Genomic DNA, 20,840 nt, shown 5'->3' with positions numbered 1-20,840 from the left:
TTGTGAACCACATAGCAGAGCACACCTGAGTTAGTACGGCTCTAGCGATCAACAGAAATGACGGTAGCCTAAACCGCAACTGGCATCTATTTTAACTTGGTGCTAAGTGCAGGCGGTAGTTCGTTGCACGGGCAGAAATGTGCATTTGGGACCTGTAGCATCAACTCCAACGGATCGCCTTTCTGAAACTTATGTCTTCATTTTTCGCATAATTCTTTGCGTCTTTTTCCAAGGACTTGCAAGTGCATGCATGGGCTTTATCGTTTGGTTTAGGGGCTACCAAAAAGGCTATACCCTAACAGTTAGATCATCGGAACAGCCAGTCTACATGGTCTGGTAATTTGTTTATGAAAGGTATCCTGGCACACAGTCTGACATTATTGACTGGGCAGACATTTCGCGTGATGGGACTCTCCAAACTCTGAAGGTAAGACATCAATATTCAGTCTACAGCAGAGTGCAGGGTTATACACCTGTGATGAAATGCGTGGTCCGCGTTATTTTATAACCTTTACACATGACTGATTTCTCGTGGTTTGGACGGCTCTTGGCATCATTTAACTCACTTTTCTCTTTATACCTCATAAGGCGAGCTTGTGGAGGGTTATTTGAAAAGAGGCAAGCTGTGACGCAAGTTATATCTGAATAGTGTTTTCTTTTCCAATGGCTCTTTCAATGATCCCCAAGTTACGCAATGCTATTTGAGCAATAATTGGATATGATTTACGGGCAATCGCGCCATAGAGGGTTAATCATGTAAACTCATGCAGTGGCTATGTACTGTGCTTCATACATCATAACCACACACATTGCCCCATGAAATCAAATAATCAGTGGGCAGTAGGCAGTGACGCGTTATTGCATTCTCTAGCAAACCGCACCTTTGTGGTTTTCACAGTAGCCGAGTACCAGGGGGAGAGTGTTCTCACGCCTATTGGATGAAATAGATAGTCTATATTTGTGTATGAGACAGACAGGGTTATCATGTTAAGACTGCCATAGATAATGTTGCCACAGCTGTTTAGTCTGGGCTGTCAATTCTACCCCCTGTTGTAATTAGTGAGGTACAATAGCAGCTATAGACCTCATTACATCATTGTTCAACACGGATAAACTCATTGTATGGCTATTCATCTATACTGAACAAAAATATAAATGCAACATGCAACAATGTCAAAGATTCTTCTGAGTTAGAGTTCATATAAGGAAATCAGTCAATTGAAATGAATTCATTAGGCCCTAATCTATTGATTTAACATACTGGGCGGTGGCGCATCCATGGGTGGGCATGGGAAGGCATAGGCCCACCCACTGGGGTGCCAGGCCCAGCCAATCAGAATGAGTTTTTCCCCCATTACATGATCTGGCAACAGCTCTGGTAGACGTTCCTGCAGTCAGCATGCCAAATGCACACTTCCTCAAAACTTGGACATCTGTGGCATTGTGTTGTGTAACAAAACTGCACATTTCACAGTTGCCTTTTATTGGCCCCAGCACAAGGTGTACCTGTGTAATCATCATACTGTTTAATCAGCATCTATGCAACACCTGTCAGGTGGATAGATTATCTTGACAAAGGATAAAATGCTCACAAACAGGGGTGTAAAGAATTTTCTGTCACAAACCATGAGAGAAATATGCTTTTTGTGCAGTATGGAACAATTGTGGGATCTTTTATTTCAGCTCATGAACCACGGGACCAACACTTTACGTGTTCCGTTTATATTTTATCAGTGTATGATTGAATAGCGAGTTAAAACGAGGCATTGTTATGACCTGGTAATATATCTTGCTACACTAATATCACTCATAGTCCTACATCATATTCAAATCAAATTTAATTGGTCACATACAGATGTTAATACGAGTGTAGTTAAATGCTTGTGCTTCTAGTTCCGACCGTGCCGTAATATCTAACAAGTAATCTAACAATTTCACAACAACTACCTTATACACACAAGTGTAAAGGAATGAATAAGAATATGTACATAGAAATATATGGATGAGCGATGGCCGAACGGCATAGGCAAGATGCAGTAGATGGTATAGGGTACAGTATATACATTAGAGATAAGTAATGTAGGGTATGTAAACATTATATAAAGTGGCATTGTTTAATGTGACTAGTGATAAATTTATTACATCCAATTTTTAATTATTGAAGTGGCTAGAGATTTGAGTCAGTATGTTGGCAGCAGCCACTCAATGTTAGTGATTGCTGTTTAACAGTCTGATGGCCTTGAGATAGAAGCTGTTTTTCAGTCTCTCGGTCCCAGCTTTGATGCCACTGTACTGACCTCGACCTTCTGGATGATAGCTGGGTGAACAGGCAGTGGCTCGGGTGGTTGTTGTCCTTGATGATCTTTTTGGCCTTCTTGTGACATCGGGTGGTGTAGGTGTCCTGGAGGGCATGTAGTTTGCCCCCGGTGTTGCGTTGTGCAGACCTCACTACCTTCTGGAGAGCCTTACGGGTGTGGGTTGAGCAGTTGCCGTACCAGGTGGTGATACAGCCCAACAGGATGCTCTCGATTGTGCATCTGTAAAAGTTTGTGAGTGCTTTTGGTGTCAAGCCACATTTCTTCAGCCTCCTGAGGTTGAAGAGGCGCTGCTGCGCCTGTGTGAGTGGACCAATTCAGTTTGTCCGTGATGTGTACACCGATGAACTTAAAACTTTCCACCTTCTCCACTACTGTCCCGCCGATGTGGATAGGTGTATGCTCCCTCTGCTGTTTCCTGAAGTCCAAGATAATCTCCTTTGTTTTGTTGACGTTGAGTGTGAGGTTATTTTCCTGACACCACACTCTGAGGGCACTCACCTCCTAACTGTAGGTTGTCTCGTCGTTGTTGGTAATCAAGCCTACCACTGTTGTGTCGTCCGCAAACTTGGTGATTGAGTTGGAGGCGTGCATGGCCACGCAGTCATGGGTGAACAGGGAGCACAGGAGGGTGCTGAGAATACACCCTTGTGGGGCCCCAGTGTTGAGGATCAGCGGGGTGGAGATGTTGTTTCCTACCCTCACCACCTGGGGGCTGCCTGTCAAAGTCCAGGACGCAGTTGCACAGGGCGGGGTCTCGACCCAGGGTATACGGTATAAGGGCAATAATAGCTACACATCACATGTGCAATAACTATTAGGTCTGTTATTCATAAGCGGTTTTGAGTGCTGCTACCCACCACTGATTACAGCATATTAATCCCTATACACAGTGATATGAATCAGCTATGAGCATTGGTTTACATTCCAGTCTGTGCACCATGCTATGTGTGGCTCCGCAGGTCAAACCCAGGCTTACTTTGTTTGTGTATCGATCCATCGGCCTCATTAGTGGGTTTTGACCAGAGCAACGCCCCATCTTGACAAGGCTTCGCTCCAAAGCTTAACTCTTCCGCGTCTCCAACGCTGCGCTTGAAATATGCTTAAAGTTCAACCTTTTCTACCGCTCCGCTAGTAGGGTCCTCGCCGCTCATCTTCCCACAATCCTCTGCACATTTTCTCTGTGTGCCCTTGTTGAAAATGAATGGGGGTGGAACTTCTCCTGAATTCACGGTTGGAGAAAACCCTGCATTACTCTGTGTGTGGGAGCTCAGACAGGGGCGTGGGCGGCCTGACTCCACCGGCTCTGTCAGGCGCTTTCCTCCAACCGCCCACAGAGCAGCGGGGATTAGGACAGGGCCTGGTGTTCTGGATGTTGTTTTGTTCTGCAGCCTCACTGATTTGACCCGCTTGGATGTTTTCTATCAGACTTAAAGCTGCAGTATGTAACTTTTTGGGCAACCCGACCAAATCCACATAGAAATGTGAGTTATAGATCTGTCATTCTCATTGAAAGCAAGTCTAAGAAGCGGTAGATCTGTTCTATGTGCACAATTTCTATGCTTCCCGTTTTCTATGCTTAAGTTTCATGTTGGCTTCTTTTACTTTCGGTTTTGTACACCAGCTTCAAAAGCTGAAAATACAATACTTTTGGTTATGGAAAAGATATTTCACAGCGGTTAGATGGTACAATAATTATCTAAACTATACTTGCTTGTTTTGTCACATGAACTGAAATTTGGCGAACTATTAGAGTTGTAACAACCAAAGCCTTTAAGGCTTTGACTTGTAAGTCTGTCTGTCTGGGGGTTTTCAATAAAGCCTCTGACAAAGAACATTACAGCAATACAGTGTGATGATGAGAGATATATACTATATGGCCAAACGTATGTGGACACCTGCTTGTCGAACATCTCATTCCAAGATCATGGGCATTAATATGGAGTTCACTCCCCCATTGCTGCTATAACAGCCTCCACTCTTCTGGGAATGCTATCTACTAGATGTTGGAAAATTGCTGCAGGGACTTGCTTCCATTCAGCCAAAAGAGCATTATTGAGGTTGGCCACTGATGTTGGGTGAATAGGCCTGGCTTGCTGTCGGCGTTCCAATTCATCTCAAAGGTGTTCGATGGGGTTGAGGTCAGGGCTCTGCAGGCTAGTCAAGTTCTTCCACAATGATCTCGACGAGTGGTGGAAAAAGTAACCAATTGTCATACATGAGTAAATGTATAGATACCTTAATAGAAAGTTACTTTAGTAAAAGTGAAAGTTATTAAAATACTACTTGAGTAAGTCAAAGTTTTAAATATACTTAAGTATCAAAAGTAAATGTAATTGCTCAAATATACTTAAGTATCAAAAGTAAAAGTATAAATTATATTAATCAAATCAAAATGTATTTGTCACATGCACTGACTAAAATAGGTGCAGACCTTACTGTGTAATTAATGCTTACTTACAAACCCTTAACCAAGAATGCAGTTTTAAGAAAAGTATAGTTAAGAAAATATTGACTAAATAAACTAAAGTAACACAATACAATAACGAGGCAACAGTATATACAGGGAATACAGGTACCGAGTCAATGTCTTGGGGAACAGGTTAGTCGAGGTAATTGAGGTAATATGTACATGTTGTTAGGGGTAAAGGGGCACACTGTTTTTAAAATGTATGGATAGCCAGGGGCACACTCCAACACTCAGACATTATTTACAAAAGATGCATTTGTGTTTAGTGAGTTCACCAGAGGCAGTAGGGATGACCACGTGTTCTCTTGATAAGTGCATGAATTTGACAATTGTCCTGTCCTGCTAAGCATTCAAAATGTATGGGTACTTTTCTGCGATGGTGAAGCGTGATTCGTCACTCCAGAGAACACATTTCCATTGCTCCAGAGCCCAATGGCGGCGAGCTTTACGCCACTCCAACCGACGCTTGGCATTGCGGATGGTGATCTTAGGCTTATGTGCGGCTGCTGGGCCATGGAAACCCATTTCATGAAGCTTCCGACAAACAGTTTTTGTGCTGACGTTGCTTCCAGAGGTAGTTTGGAACTCGTTATTGAGTGTTGCTCCAAGGACAGATGATTTTTACGCGCTACACGCTTCTGCACTCGGCGGTCCCGTTCTGTGAACTTGTGGGGCAACTCCAGCAGGGCAGAAATTTGACGAACTGACTTGTTGGAAAGGTGGCATCCTCTGACGGTGCCACATTGAAAGTCACTGAGCTCTTCAGTACGGGCCATTCTACTGCCAATGCTTGTCAATGGAGATTGCATGACTGTGTGCTCGATCTTTATTCACCTGTCAGCAATGGGTGTGGCTGAAATAGTCGGATCCACTAATTTGAAGGGGTGTTCACATACCATGTAGTGTATATGTACAGGTCTTCTAAAGTCAAACCTCATCAGCTTGTTCTGGTGAGATTAAGTTACATGACGAGCTGAGTGTGTATGTTTTTGATTAGCTGCTGCAATTATTTTAATATTGGGTAACATGCTTACTCTGCTCTTTTTGTGAATCAGTTTCTGATTGAGAGAATTGCACCATCATGTAAAATATGTTTTTATCCATCCACTGTCCCTGCTCCCTTTAGCAACCACACATAGTATGCAGCACTTTCAATACAAAATCCCTTTGCAAAATCAAATCAGACAATTAGTCAAAGAGCATTAGCTCAGGAGTTAACGCAAGTCTTCAGATCTCAGGCAAGGTAACTCATTGGCTCATTCACTAATTGGCTACCCTGTAACTATTCCCCAGGTCGTTGCTGTAAATGAGACTGTCTTCTCAGTCAATTTACCTGAACAAATAAAATAAGGGTTAAATAAATCCATAAAAGCACCTCCATTACATGTGGCGTGATAGAACCTACAACAAGTCATTTGATTGGTGATCCACACCTCAGCAGCAGGAACAAAAGGAATTCAGCAAGGGTGGGTGTGATGTGCAGTTAGAAAATAGATCTCTCCCCATATATACAGTAACTCACCTCCTCTCTCCCGTTTCTGCAGGCACATTGCCTCTCCCAAAGCCTTCTGTATACATGCTTAACATTTTGCTTGTCTCCAGAGGCTCCTAGAGCAGCCAGCGACCTCTGACTTGCGTCAACGCCGCCATGCCCCAGTGCCTTGTTAGGCAAACTGGCCTTAATTGGATTCTTTGTAAAGGGCTAATTTATGCCAAAGGACTGAGATCTGGTTAGAGGAGGGATAGAGAGGGGCGAGGGAGAAGGAAAGTGGTGGTGGTGGGGGGGTGGTAGAGAAGGAAAGAGAGGGATTTAGGACTGGGGGAGAGTGAGAAAGAGAAGGATGGAGGAAGGAAGTACAGAAGCTGATCAGTAGAAAGACAGAGGAAGCAAAATCAATCTCGGGAGAGCAAAATAAACCAACAAAGAAAGTAATTACAGGGAAGCAGCTAACCAGAGGCATGCAGTCGCATCACTGGGGTACGCTTCACTGCTTCCTCTCCCTCTCTCTCTTCCACCATCTTTCGCTTGTTCTTTCTTTCTTCCCCTTCCTTTTTCTGCCCCCCCCCCACATACACATTCCTGAGAGGACTTGGGCAATTTCATCCTGTCAGTGCTCCTTTCACCTTAAAGGGCAAAGATGGAACGCCTGGGAGAGAGAGACACTCGTAACAGCTAAAGGTCAGGCTGTCCATAATTAAAGCAGCCAGGTGATACATAGTCAATGAGGTGGCTGGGAGAACAAATGGAATGACAATGGGTGACCACACAGGAGTATCTGCCCTGTTGAGTAGTAAAAGCAGAGTATTGATGCTTATTCTGACTGGAGTGCACTGTCTACATCCAGTATCTGCTACAGGTGTGAGAGTATACATTTCACTTGTTTAAATGAATTTACCATACTCCTTCAATAGAGCGCGTGTTCGTACATTTCATTATTCCTGTTGTGACCTCTGTTTATGTCTGTGTCCACAAAAATACACACAGAGACCCTTCTATTGCTCAGAGTTTATCTAATAGCTAGATACAAATGTAGACTTTTCAGAGTTATCTTCATTCCTATCATGCCCCAAGTCCCCATCTTGCACACAGCCATAGCAGAGATGGAAGAGCAAGCAAGACACCCTACTCTGAGTTTTTTTTTGGTTCAATGAAAGTCAATGAACAAAGTCGACCAGACCCAGCTGCTATTGCATTGGTGTCTATGGGAGACCCACCCCATTAAGTAGACCAGAACGGACAATTATTTTCAATGGTAAACAGCCGGAGTGAACTATCTTCATTTATCCACCATCTTTGGCCCTAGTACTAACACGTGGTGGTTTTCCTCTCGGTTTTGGGGGATGTGTCATAGAGATAGATTGAGGACTCTAGATGGATAGAACATGGAGATTGATGAGCATGGATATTATTGAGTCCTCTATCTATCTCTATGGGTAATTCATTCACTCTTTACATACAGTGCCTTGCGAAAGTATTCGGCCCCCTTGAACTTTGCGACCTTTTGCCACATGTCAGGCTTCAAACATAAATATATAAAACTGTATTTTTTTGTGAAGAATCAACAACAAGTGGGACACAATCATGAAGTGGAACGACATTTATTGGATATTTCAAACTTTTTAAACAAATCAAAAACTGAAAAATTGGGCGTGCAAAATTATTCAGCCCCCTTAACCTCTTGAAACTGGGGGCGCAATTTCATTTTTGGATGAAAAACGTTCCCGTTTTAAACAAGATATTTTGTCACAAAAAGATGCTCGACTATGCATATTTGGAAAGAAAACACTCTGAATTTTCCAGAACTGCAAAGATATTGTCTGTGGGTGCCCTAGAACGGGAGCTACAGGCAAAACCAAGATGAAATGGCAACCAGGAAATCAGCAGGATTTTTGAGGCTCTGTTTTCCATTGTCTCCTTATATGGCTGTGAATGCGAGAGGAATGAGCCTGCCCTTTCTGCCGTTTCCCCAAGGTGTCTGCAGCATTGTGACGTATTTGTAGGCAAATCATTGGAAGATTGACCATAAGAGACTACATTTTCCAGGTGTCCGCCCGGTGTCCTCCGTCGAAATTGGTACGTCATTTTCAGCTGCTGGTATTTTTCCATGTGATTCTGAGGGAAAAGCAGGCTTCCACGAACTGCATATCAATGAAGAGATATGTGAAAAAACACCTTGAGGATTGATTCTAAACAACGTGTGCCATGTTTCGGTCGATATTATGGAGTTAATTCGGAAAAAGTTTGACGTTTTGGTGACTGAATTTTCGGTTCGTTTCGGTAGCCAAATGTGATGTACAAAACGGAGCGATTTGTCCTACACAAAGATTCTTTCAGGAAAAACTGAACATTTTCTATGTAACTGAGAGTCTCCTCATTGAAAACATCCGAAGCTCTTCAAAGGTAAATGATTTTATTTATTTGGTTATCTGGTTTTTGTGAAAATGTTGCGTGCTAAATGCTACTCAAAATGCTAAGCTAGCTTGCAATACTCTTACACAAATGATTGATTTGCTATGGTTCAAAAGCATATTTTGAAAATCTGAGATGACAGTGTTGTTAAGAAAAGGCTAAGCTTGAGAGCAGGCGCATTATTTTCATTTTTTTTGCGATTTTCAGAAATCGTTAACTTTGCGTTATGCTAATGAGCCTGAGGCTTTATTCACGATCCCGGATCCGGGATGGGGAGTATCAAGATTAAGTTAATACTTTGCTGCGATTACAGCTGTAAGTCGCTTGGGGTATGTCTCTATCAGTTTTGCATATCGAGAGACTGAAATCTTTCCCCATTCCTCCTTGCAAAACAGCTCGAGCTCAGTGAGGTTGGATGGAGAGCATTTGTGAACAGCAGTTTTCAGTTCTTTCCACAGATTCTCGATTGGATTCAGGTCTGGACTTTGACTTGGCCATTCTAACACCTGCAAATAGTCTGGGTAGCCTTTGACAAGATGTTCAGGAGTCTTATGGCTTGCGGGTAGAAGCTGTTTAGATGCCTCTTGGACCTTGAATTGGCAGTCCGGGACCACTTGCCGTGTGGTAGTAGAGAGAACAGTCTATGACTAGGATGGCTGGAGTCTTTTACAATTTTTAGGGCCTCCTTCTGACACTGCCTAGTATAGAGGTCCTGGATGGTAGGAATCTTGGCCCCACTGATATACTGGGCCGTACACACTACCCTCTGTAGTGCCTTGCGGTCGGAGCCTGAGCAGTTGCCATACCAGGCAGTGATACAACCATGCTCTCTGGTGCAGCTGTAGAACCTTTTGAGGATCTCAGGACCCATGCCAAATCTTTTCAGTCTTTTGAGGGGGAATAGGTTTTGTTGTGCCCTCTTCATTACTGTCTTGGTGTGCTTGGACCATGATAGTTTGTTGGTGATGTGGACACCAAGAAACTCTCAACCTGCTCCACTGCAGCCCCGTCGATGAGAATGCTCGGATGCAGTTGCAGAGGGAGGTGTTTATTCCCAGGATCCTTAGCTTATTGATGAACTTTGACGGCACTATGCTGTTGAACGCTGAGCTGTAGTCAATGAATAGCATTCTCACATAGGTGTTCCTTTTTATCCAGGTGGGTATGGGCAGTGTGGAGCGCAATAGAGATTGCATCATCTGTGGATCTGTTGGGGCGCTATGCAACTTAGGGTGGATCTAGGGTTTCTGGGATAATGGTGTTGATGTGAGCCATGACCAGCCTTTCAAAGCACTTCATGGTTACAGACGTGAGTGCTACGGGTTGGTAGTCATTTAGGCAGTTTACTAGAGGTCAACCGATTCTGATTTTTCAATGCCAATACCAATTATTGGAGGACCAAAAAAGCCGATACCGATTAATTGGCCGATTTTTATTTTATTTATTTATTTGTAATAATGACAATTACAACAATACTGAATGAACACTTATTTTAACTTAATATAATACATCAATAAATTCAATTTAGCCTCAAATAAATAATGAAACATTTATAATTTGGTTTAAATAATGAAAAAACAAAGTGCTGGAGAAGAAAGTAATATGTGCCACTATGCAATATGTGCCATCAATGTGCCTAAATATGTGTAAAATATGTGCCATGTAAAAAAGCGAACGTTTAAGTTCCTTGCTCAGAACATGAGAACATATGAAAGTTGGTGGTTCCTTTTAACATGAGACTTCAATATTCCAAGGTAAGAGGTTTTAGGTTGTAGTTAATATAGTATTTATAGGACTATTTCTCTCTATACCATTTGTATTTCATATACCTTTGACTTTTGGATGTTCTTATAGGCACTATAGTATTGCCAGTGTAACAGTATAGCTTCCGTCCCTCTCCTCGCCACTACCTGGGCTCGAACCAGGAACACATCAACAACAGCCACACTCGAAGCAGCGTTACCCATCGCTCTACAAAAGCCGCGGCCCTTGCAGCGCAAGTGGAATAACTACTCCAAATCTAAAAGTGAGTGACGTTTGAAATGGTATTAGATGCTGCTCAGTCAGACTGTTCTATCAAATCAGACTTAATTATAACATAATAACACACAGAAATACAAGCCTTTGGTCATTAATATGGTCGAATCCGGAAACTATTATTTCGAAAACAAAAAGTTTATTATTTCAGTGAAATACGGAACTGTTTGGTATTTTATCTAACGGGTGGCATCCCTAAGTCTAAATATTCTTATTACATTGCAGAACCTTCAATGTTATGTCATAATTACGTAAAATTCTGGCAAATTAGTTCGCAATGAGCCAGACGGCCCAAACTGTTATACCCTGACTATGCGTGCAATGAACGCAAGAGAAATGACACAATTTCACCTGGTTAATATTGCCTGCTAAACTGGATTAGTAGTTATAACTAGTGCTTATGATTGGTTGTTTTTTATAAGACAAGTTTAATGCTAGCTAGCAATTTACCTTGGCTTCTACTGCATTCGCGTAACAGGCAGGCTCCTCGTGGAGTGCAATGGTGAGAGTGTTGGACTAGTTAACTGTACGGTTGCAAGATTGGATCCCCTGAGCCGACATGTTGTTCTGCCCCAGAATGGTTAACCCACCGTTCCTCGGCCGCCATTGAAAATAAAAATGTGTTCTTAACTGACTTGCCTAGTTAAATAAAGGTATTGAAATAAAAAACATCTGAAATTGACGCCCAAAAATACAGATTTCCGATTGTTATGAAAATTTGAAATCGGCCCTAATTTATCGGCCATTCCGATTAATCGGTCAACCTCTACAGTTTACCTTAGTGTTCTTGGGCACAGGGACTATGGTGGTCTGCTTAAAACATGTTGGTATTACAGACTCGGACAGGGAGAGGTTGAAAATGTCAGTGAAGACACTTTCCAGTTGGTCAGCGCATGCTCGCAGTACACGTCCTGGTAATCCATCTGGCCCTGCAGCCTTCACATCGGCTGTGGAGAGCGTGATCACACAGTCTTCCGGAACAGCTGGTGCTATCATGCATGTTTCAGTGTTATTAGTTTAGCTCATCTGGTAGGCTTGTGTCACTAGGCAGCTCTCAGCTGTGCTTCCCTTTGTAGTCTGTAATGGTTTGCAAGCCCTTACACATCCGACAAGCATCAGAGCCAGTGTTGTATGACTTGATCTTAATCCTGTATTAACGCTTTGCCTGTTTTATGGTTCGTCGGAGGGCATAGCGTGATTTCTTATAAGCTTCCGGGTTAGAGTCCCGCTCCTTGAAAGCGGCAGCTCTAGCCTTTAGCTCAGTGAGGATGCTTCCTGCAATCCATGGCTTCTGGTTTGGGTATGTACGAGAGGTCGACCGATGTTCTCAACATGAGAACATATGAAAGCTGGTGGTTCCTTTTAACATGAGTCTTCAATATTCCCAGTTAAGTGGTTTTAGGTTGTAGTTATTATAGGAATTATGACACGTTGACTATTTCTCTCTGTACCATTTGTATTTCATATACCTTTGACTATTGGATGTTCCTATAGGCCCATTTAGTATTGCAAGCTTAATATTGGGAGTTGATAGGCTTGAATTCATAAACAGAGCTGTGTGTCAAGCATTTGCTAATAGCTGCAGGCAAACGCAGTAAAGTGCTGTTTGAATTAATGCTTATAATTCTAATGATGCCTACCACCGCTCAGTCAGACTGCTCTATCAAATCAAAGACTTAATTATAATGAACACACAGAAATACGAGCCTTTTGGTCATTAATATGGTCAAATCTGGAAACTATCATTTCGATAACAAAATGTTTATTCTTTCAGTGAAATACAGAATCGTTCTAAATATTCTGTTATATTGCTGTTACATTGCACAACCTTCAATGTTATGTCATAATTATGTAAAATTCTGGAAAATTAATTACGGTCTTTGTTAGGAAGAAATGGTCTTTACACAGTTCGCAATGAGCCAAGCGGCCCAAACTGCTGCATATACCCTGACTCTGCTTGCACTGAACGCAAAAGAAGTGACAGAATTTCTCTAGTTAATATTACCTGCGAACATGCATTTATTTTAACTGAATATGCAGGTTTAAAAAAATATACTCTGTGTATTGATTTTAAGGAAGGCATTGATGTTTATGGTTAGGTACATTTGTGCAATGATTGTGCTTTTTTTTCGCAATGATTGTGCTTTTTTTCGCAATAATTTGTTAAATCATCACCCGTTAGGCGAAGGTGAAGTAGGCTGTGATTCGATGGTAAATTAACAGGCACCGCATTGATTATATGGGGCGGCAGGGTAGCCTAGTGGTTAGAGTGTTGGACTAGTAACCGGAAGGTTGCGAGTTCAAACCCCCGAGCTGACAAGGTACAAATCTGTCGTACAGCCCCTGAGCAGGCAGTTAACCCATTGTTCCCAGGCCGTCATTGAAAATAAGAATGTTCTTAACTGACTTGCCTGGTTAAATAAAGGTAAAATAAAAAAAATAAAAAAAAATTAAATATGCAACGCAGGACAAGCTAGTTAACCTAGTAATATCATCAACCACGTGTACTTAACTAGTGATTATGTGAAGACTGAGGGTTTTTTATAAGTTTAATGCTAGCTAGCAACTTACCTTGGCTCTGCAGCCACAGAGTTGGCCAGCCTGTCTCCTCATGGATTGCAGTGTAATCGGCGTCCAAAAAGGCAGATTACCGATTATTATGATTAATCTGTCGACCTCTAGAGTATGTACGTATGGTCACTGTGGGGACAACGTCATCGTTGCACTTATTGATAAAGCCAATGACTGATGTGGTGTACTCCTCAATGCCATCGGAGGAAACCCGGAACATATTCCAGTCTGTGATAGCAAAACAGTCCTGTAGCTTAGCATCTGCTTCTTCTGACCACTTTTTTATTGATCTAGTCACTGATGCTGCCTGCTTTAATTTGTGCTTGTAAGCAGGAATCAGGAGGATAGAATTATGGTCAGATTTTCCAAATGAAGGGCAAGGGAGAGCTTTGTATGCGTCTCTGTGTGTGGAGTATTGGTGGTACAGAGATCCTTTTTCCCTCTGGTTGCACATTTAACATGCTGATAGAAATTTGGTAAAACGGATTTAAGTTTCCACAGCTACAGCTTATCATGAGAATCTCTACCTCAGGCGAGCAATAGCTTGTGACTTCCTTAGATATCGTGCACCAGCTGCTGTTTACAAAATACATAGACCGCCACCCCTTGTCTTACCAGACGCCGCTGTTCTATCCTGCCGGTACATCATATAACCAGCCAGCTGTATGTTGATATTGTCGTTGTTCAGCCACGACTCCGTGAAGCATAAGATGCTACAGTTTTTAATGTCCCGTTGGTAGTTTAATCTTCTGCGTAACTCATCGATTATATTCTCCAAAGATTGCACATTTTCTAGCACAATGGAGGGAAGTGGGGGTTTATTCAATTGCCTACAAATTCTCAGAAGGCATCCTGACCTTCGGCCCTTCTTTCTCCGACCTCCTCTTCACACAGATCACGGGGATCGGGACCTATTCCTGAGGAAGCAGTATATCTTTTGCGTTGGGCTCGTCAGATTCATGGATTCTGCTAGTTCGTGGTGAGTAAGCGCAGTCCTGAAAGACAGTAGCGGCAACATTATTGCCAAAATTAAAGGATTCTGCTAGTTCGTGGTGAGTAATCGCAGTCCTGAGAGACGGTAGCGGCAACATTATATACAAAATAAGTTCATAATAAGTTCCAAACAACACAAATAAACAAACAAAAAAACAATCGGCTGGGTGCACGTAAAACGTCTGCCTTCTTCTCCGGCGCCATCTAGAGAAAATGCAGTATGTGGGGTTGGCTTTTAAACAAGAATAAAGAAAAGGGAGGTATCTGTGACTTTAATACTAGACATTACTCGTTGTTACTTGAGAATGTCAATGGAACTCATTCATAGCAGACCTGCGCTCAAATAGTAATTGTCTTCTTACAAATAACTTCATCTGTGCTTGAGTGAGCTTGCCCGGGGGAGAAAATGTAACCAACTGAGTAGTCCCAAAAGTGCAAACCCTCAATCAAGGCTCAATCAAAAGAAATTTATTTGAAAAAGCAAATTAATATTATTTAATCCCAGGTCTGTACTGGCGTTTTGAGTGAGGATATTTTGAGGATGTCCTCCTGGGATAGTCAAAGCTTATCTCGGTCTATAATGCATGTATCATATTGGCTATAGTGAACCTGACGGTGTTCATCCTCTGCCCGCGGGGTAAGAAAGAGGCCCATATTTGCATTGTGGGGAGTTTAATGATAGCTGGCTGAGAGACGGTTAGCCTGCCTCAGGGACCACGACAACCCATCAACAACAGGAAGCAAATTTTGAAACTCTCAATTCAGCACTGCGGGGAGTTAGAGAGACGGACGAGAGGAACGATGAAGAGGGAGAGAGAGAAATGAGAGAAAAACAAGTGTCTTGGCATAGTGCCTTGTGGGTAGTTACCGTATCCAGGCCGTGGCGAGTCATTTCTCAGTTGATCTGTCACTCTCAACTTGCTCTGGGTGCGTGTGTTCTCATCTCACACATCTTTCAGCAAAGAAATAGGAACATCAAATCGAATCAAATTTTATTGGTCACATACACATGTTATTGCAGGTGAAGCGAAATGCTTGTGTTTCTAGCTCCGACAGTGCAGTAATATCTAACAAGTACTATCTAACAATTTCACAACAATACACACACATCTAAAAGAATGGAATTAAGAATATATAAATATTTGGACAAGCAATGTCGGAGCGGTACAGACTAAAATAGGGTACAATGGAATAGAATACAGTATGTACATATGAGATGAGTAATGCAAAATATGTAAACATTATAGTGTGTGTGTGAGGAGATAACGCTAAGTGAGACAATGTGTTAAACATACTGTCTTTACTCGGTGATTTCAATGATGAGTATGAAGAGGAGATATCAATATCAGCTAAACTCATTGTTCATGTAATCCTTATTCATGTAACAACTTATTCAAAGCACAAACACACACACACACACACACATGTTTGTTTTACCATCCTTGTGGGGACGAAACAATTGATTCCCATTCAAAATCATTCTTTCCCTAACCTCTAACCCTAAACCCAAATTGAACCCCTAATTGTAACCTAAAACAGCCTGTTTTCTTGTGGGGACCAGCGAAAATGTTCCTTGTTTTACTATCCTTTGTGAGGACTTCTGGTCTCCACATGGATAGTAAAAACACACACCCACTGACTTCCGGCATTTGTTATGTTACTTATGTAGTTGTCACATCTGGTAGAGGACAGAAGTTGAACAGGAAGAATCTGTATAAAGAAATGAAAACATACAGGCTTTCATACCACAATGCCTGCCATAATATACATGATTATATAGAAGACCTGTGTTCAAATCCTATTTTAAATACGTTGTCTGTGCATGATTGAGCTTGCCTGGCAAAATGTTCCTATGTATTTGAAAGATTTCGGATAGTATTTGAATCCAGGTCCGTTTTCTGCAGCTGTGTTCTGTCTACAGTGCATTTCACAATCAAGAAACATAGTTGCTCTGAAGAAACTTCCCTCTTTTATTTATGTATTCATAAGTATGACAGGGAGTGTGTTGCTTTCCCCCACACAAACTTTAGGGATTGTTGTCACTAGTTTTTGGAATCGATCTCTGTTGTCTTCTACTCCCTTTTCTCATCATCTCTCCATCTCCCACTCTATTTTCCATGTCTTTCTTTCCTACACACTTTCCCTCCTGTTTTCCCTCCATTTCTCTTTCTATCCCTTGCTCCCTGTCTCTCACTCACTCTCTCCCTCCCTCTGGCAATTCTCATCACTAATCTCTGTTAGCAGCAGTAACCTAACCTCCCTCTCTACCATGCCTGTCCCAGAGATACCGAAGCCCCGGGCAGGATGTGTGGCCCTTCCTGATCCTCGTACTCGACACTCAAAATAGAAACTAGCTTTCAGAAGGTGCCTATATAGAGGTCTATATCTGTCATGCAACAACAACAGCCCCTCCTCTGCACCACTTCCTGGACTTGAACCCCAGTGGGTGCTGGGTAGAAGGCGGTGATATATTTCTCCCAACGCCAACCACTGATACAGGGTCAGATACCTTTACATCTTCCGAAATGGATTAGGGTTGAGGCAGCCTGTTGCAATTCAAGGTAATGTGTGCATTTCTTAAAATACCTATTCAGATTGGGGAAAGGGTCACTTAGCAGGGTCTGGAGTGGGGTGAGCGGGGTCTGGTACATATAGAATACTCATTAGTCTGAATTAAGGAATGCATCCTTCCTCTGGTTCCTTTACAGTGGAGGCCCATGGCTATTACCAGTGATGAAATTAATCATGAGCCTTTTCCCGGAATGCTGGGGAGAATCTATTCTAGACCAATCAATGGCAGTATGTGTGGGAGGCATGGGCATATCACATCAGCCCTGGGGATTTACTGCTGACATTTGCATTGGCTCATCATGGGATTTTCAATACCATGATGGATGTCATTGATGGTGCAAGGAGGGTATGTGTGCCCATATGTGTGTGTGTGTGTGTGTGTGTGTTGTGGTAGGGCAGGTGTCTCTGAGTGTGTGTGTGTGTACGCATAAATCAGTGTGTCCACATCCGTGTGTGTATGCGTGCTGGTATGTGTCTCTACGTGTGAGTCACTGTGTGTGTCCCCTTTATGCGGTGGTGTATCCCACCCTATACTGCGTATCCTGAGGTAAAGCCAGCCTAGTAGGTCTGTCTATAAGAGCCTTGATGAAAAGCGTTGATGAGGTCAGTCAGGCCTGCAGCTATCATCAGCAGCCATGGGTAATTTAGGACGGGTAATTTCAGCCTTTGGTGATAAGGGAGAATGGACCCATCGTATCTATTGTGTGGTTGAAGGACCGTTGAAACGGCGAGGTCCGAATGTCGAGGGCAATTCAGAGGAGGGCAGGTCCTTGTGTCTATGGAGAGAGGCTGGTTGGTGGATAAATATGTGGCGTCGTTGCAGTCACGTAGGTTATCAGATCCCACAATGCAAGGAGAAATCAGAGGAACCAATACTTGTACGTGAATATGATATTAGTGAAGATGATACCAAGCCAACAGGTGCAGAGTGACTGTAAAAAAGACAGCCGGCAACGTCACCCTCCTCACAGGATCAGCCTGCGCTTGAAAGAACAAGGTGTCAACAGGGAAGAACAGAGAAGTGACTTGTGGTACCACACATTTGGAGACCACAATTTCTGCTCTCTTTCCATTTTTCATAAATATAGTCCACTCTGGTACACTTCTGGGGTGTTCTCTAGCTTCCTCAATTCAGCACACTAGTTGAAGTGTCACTTTCAACTACTTAGCTGCAACTGAAACGTGAAAAGTCAGACTAGAGAAAGTTTGTGGCAGGATGCAGCGTTGGCTGTAAAACAGATTTGAGCCAACAACACATTACCATATTTACTGACAGGGTTGAATCCTTGTTGATGTTCTCAGGTTACAAATTCATGTATTTATATAACCGTGATAGACCAGAAGTGTTGGTTTTATTGGCGCGACTATAAAATGCATTGGTTGAAGCACAATGTTAAATTAAAATCTAATAACCAGCAGCATACCGCGCTGCATCCCACTGCAGGCTTGCCTCTGAAGCTAACCAGGGTTGGTCCTTGTCGGTCACTGGATGGGAGCCCAGATGCTGCTGGAAGGGATGTTGGAGGACCAGTAGGGGTCACTTGTCTTCGGTCTAAGTATACTGAACAGAAATATAAACGCAACAATTTCAAAGATTTTACTGAGTTACAGTTCATATAAGGAAATCAGTCAATTGAAATGAATCAATTAGGCCCTAATCTATGGATCTTATATTTCCTACCTTAAAAAAAGGCAGGACAATGGCACATCAATGGGACTCAAGATCTCGTCACAGTATCGCTGTGCATTCAAATTGCCATCGATAAAATGCAATTGTGTTCGTTGTCTGTAGCTTATGCCTGCCCATACCATAACCCCACTGCCACCATGGGGAACTCTCTTCACAACATTGACATCAGCAAATTGCTCGCTCACACAACGCCATACATGTGGTCTGCGGTTGTGAGGCCGGTTGGTCGTACTGTCAAATACTTTAAAACGTTGGAGGTGGCTTATGGTAGAGAAATTAAAATGAAATGCTCTGGCAACAGCTCTAGCGGACATTCCTGCAGTCCGCATGCCAATTCACGCTCTCTCAACTTGAGACACTTGTGACGTTGTGTGACAAAACTGCAAATTTTAGAGGGGCCTTTTATTGTCCCCGAGCACAAGGTGCACCTGTGTAATGATCTTGCCGTTTAATCATCTCCTTGATATGCCACAACTGTCAGGTGGATGGATTATCTTGGCAAATGAGAAATGCTCACTAACAGGGATGTAAACACTTTTGTTCAAAACATTTGAGAGAAAAAAGCTTTTTGTGTCCAAAGAAAATTTCTGAGATATTTTATGTCAGCTCATGAAACATGGGACCAACTCTTTACATGTTGCATTTATATTTTTGTTCAGTGTAGCTCTCAAGGCAGTGAAGGGGACATTTTGGGACGTTAAACCGGTGTCCCGACTCTCTGTGATCATTAAAAAAATCTCATGCCATTTATTGTAAGAGTAGGTGTGGTAACCCTGGTGTCATGGCAAAATTCCCAACCTGACCCCCTAATCATCCCTCTAATTTTATATACAGTGGGGCAAAAAAGTATTTAGTCAGCCACCAATTGTGCAAGTTCTCCCACTTAAAAATATGAGAGAGGCCTGCAATTTTCATCATAGGTACACTTCAACTATGACAAACGAAATGAGAGAAAAAAAATCCAGAAAATCACATTGTAGGATTTTTAATGAATTTATTTGCAAATTATGGTGGAAAAAAATAAGTATTTGGTCAATAAAAAAGTTTATCTCAATACTTTGTTATATACCCTTTGTTGGCAATGACAGAGGTCAAACATTTTCACACACTGTTGCTGGTATTTTGGCCCATTCCTCCATGCAGATCTCCTCTAGAGAAGTGATGTTTTGGGGCTGTTGCTGGGCAACACGGACTTTCAACTCCCTCCAAAGATTTTCTATGGGGTTGAGATCTGGAGACTGGCTAGGCCACTCCAGGACCTTGAAATGCTTCTTACGAAGCCACTCCTTCATTGCCTGGGCGGTGTGTTTGGGATCATTGTCATGCTGAAAGACCCAGCCACGTTTCATCTTTAATGCCCTTGCTGATGGAAGGAGGTTTTCACTCAAAATCTCACGATACATGGCCCCATTCATTCTTTCCTTTACACGGATCAGTCGTCCTGGTCCCTTTGCAGAAAAACAGCCCCAAAACATGATGTTTCCAGCCCATGCTTCACAGTAGGTATGGTGTTCTTTGGATGCAACTCAGCATTCTTTGTCCTCCAAACACGACAAGTTGAGTTTTTACCAAAAAGTAATATTTTGGTTTTATCTGACCATATGACATTCTCCCAATCTTCTTCTGGATCATCCAAATGCTCTCTAGCAAACTTCAGACGGGCCTGGACATGTACTGGCTTAAGCAGGGGGACACGTCTGGCACTGCAGGATTTGAGTCCCTGGCAGCGTAGTGTGTTACTGATGGTAGGCTTTGTTACTTTGGTCCCAGCTCTCTGCAGGTCATTCACTAGGTCCCCCCGTGTGGTTCTGGGACTTTTGCTCATCGTTCTTGTGATCATTTTTACCCCACGGGATGAGATCTTGCATGGAGCCCCAGATCGAGGGAGATTATCAGTGGATGGACTTGTATGTCTTCCATTTCCTAATAATTGCTCCCACAGTTGATTTCTTCAAACCAAGCTGCTTACCTATTGCAGATTCAGTCTTCCCAGCCTGGTGCAGGTCTACAATTTTGTTTCTGGTGTCTTTTGACTGTTCTTTGGTCTTGGCCATAGTGGAGTTTGGAGTGTGACTGTTTGAGGTTGTGGACAGGTGTCTTTTATACTGATAACAAGTTCAAACAGGTGCCCTTAATACAGGTAATGAGTGGAGGACAGAGGAGCCTCTTAAAGAAGAAGTTACAGGTCTGTGAGAGCCAGAAATCTTGCTTGTTTGTAGGTGACCAAATACTTATTTTCCTTATTTACCATAATTTGCAAATAAATTCATTCAAAATCCTACA

General features: G+C 42.6%; 1 protein-coding gene across 1 annotated transcript in view; it reads left to right on the top strand.

Annotated features, from left to right (window-relative positions):
• The window catches only part of LOC135515523 (RAS guanyl-releasing protein 2-like), a 34,715-nt gene continuing 13,875 nt past the window's right edge, over window positions 1-20,840 (top strand). The window contains exon 1 of the mRNA XM_064939142.1: window positions 1-427. The gene's annotated coding sequence lies outside the window, so the exon portion shown is untranslated. The remainder of the gene's footprint in view (window positions 428-20,840) is intronic.

This window comes from Oncorhynchus masou, chromosome 27, assembly GCF_036934945.1.
Source record: "Oncorhynchus masou masou isolate Uvic2021 chromosome 27, UVic_Omas_1.1, whole genome shotgun sequence".
NCBI lineage: Eukaryota > Metazoa > Chordata > Actinopteri > Salmoniformes > Salmonidae > Oncorhynchus > Oncorhynchus masou.
The sequence above is the reverse complement of the archived record's forward strand: the minus strand, read 5'-3'. Positions and strand labels throughout refer to the sequence as shown.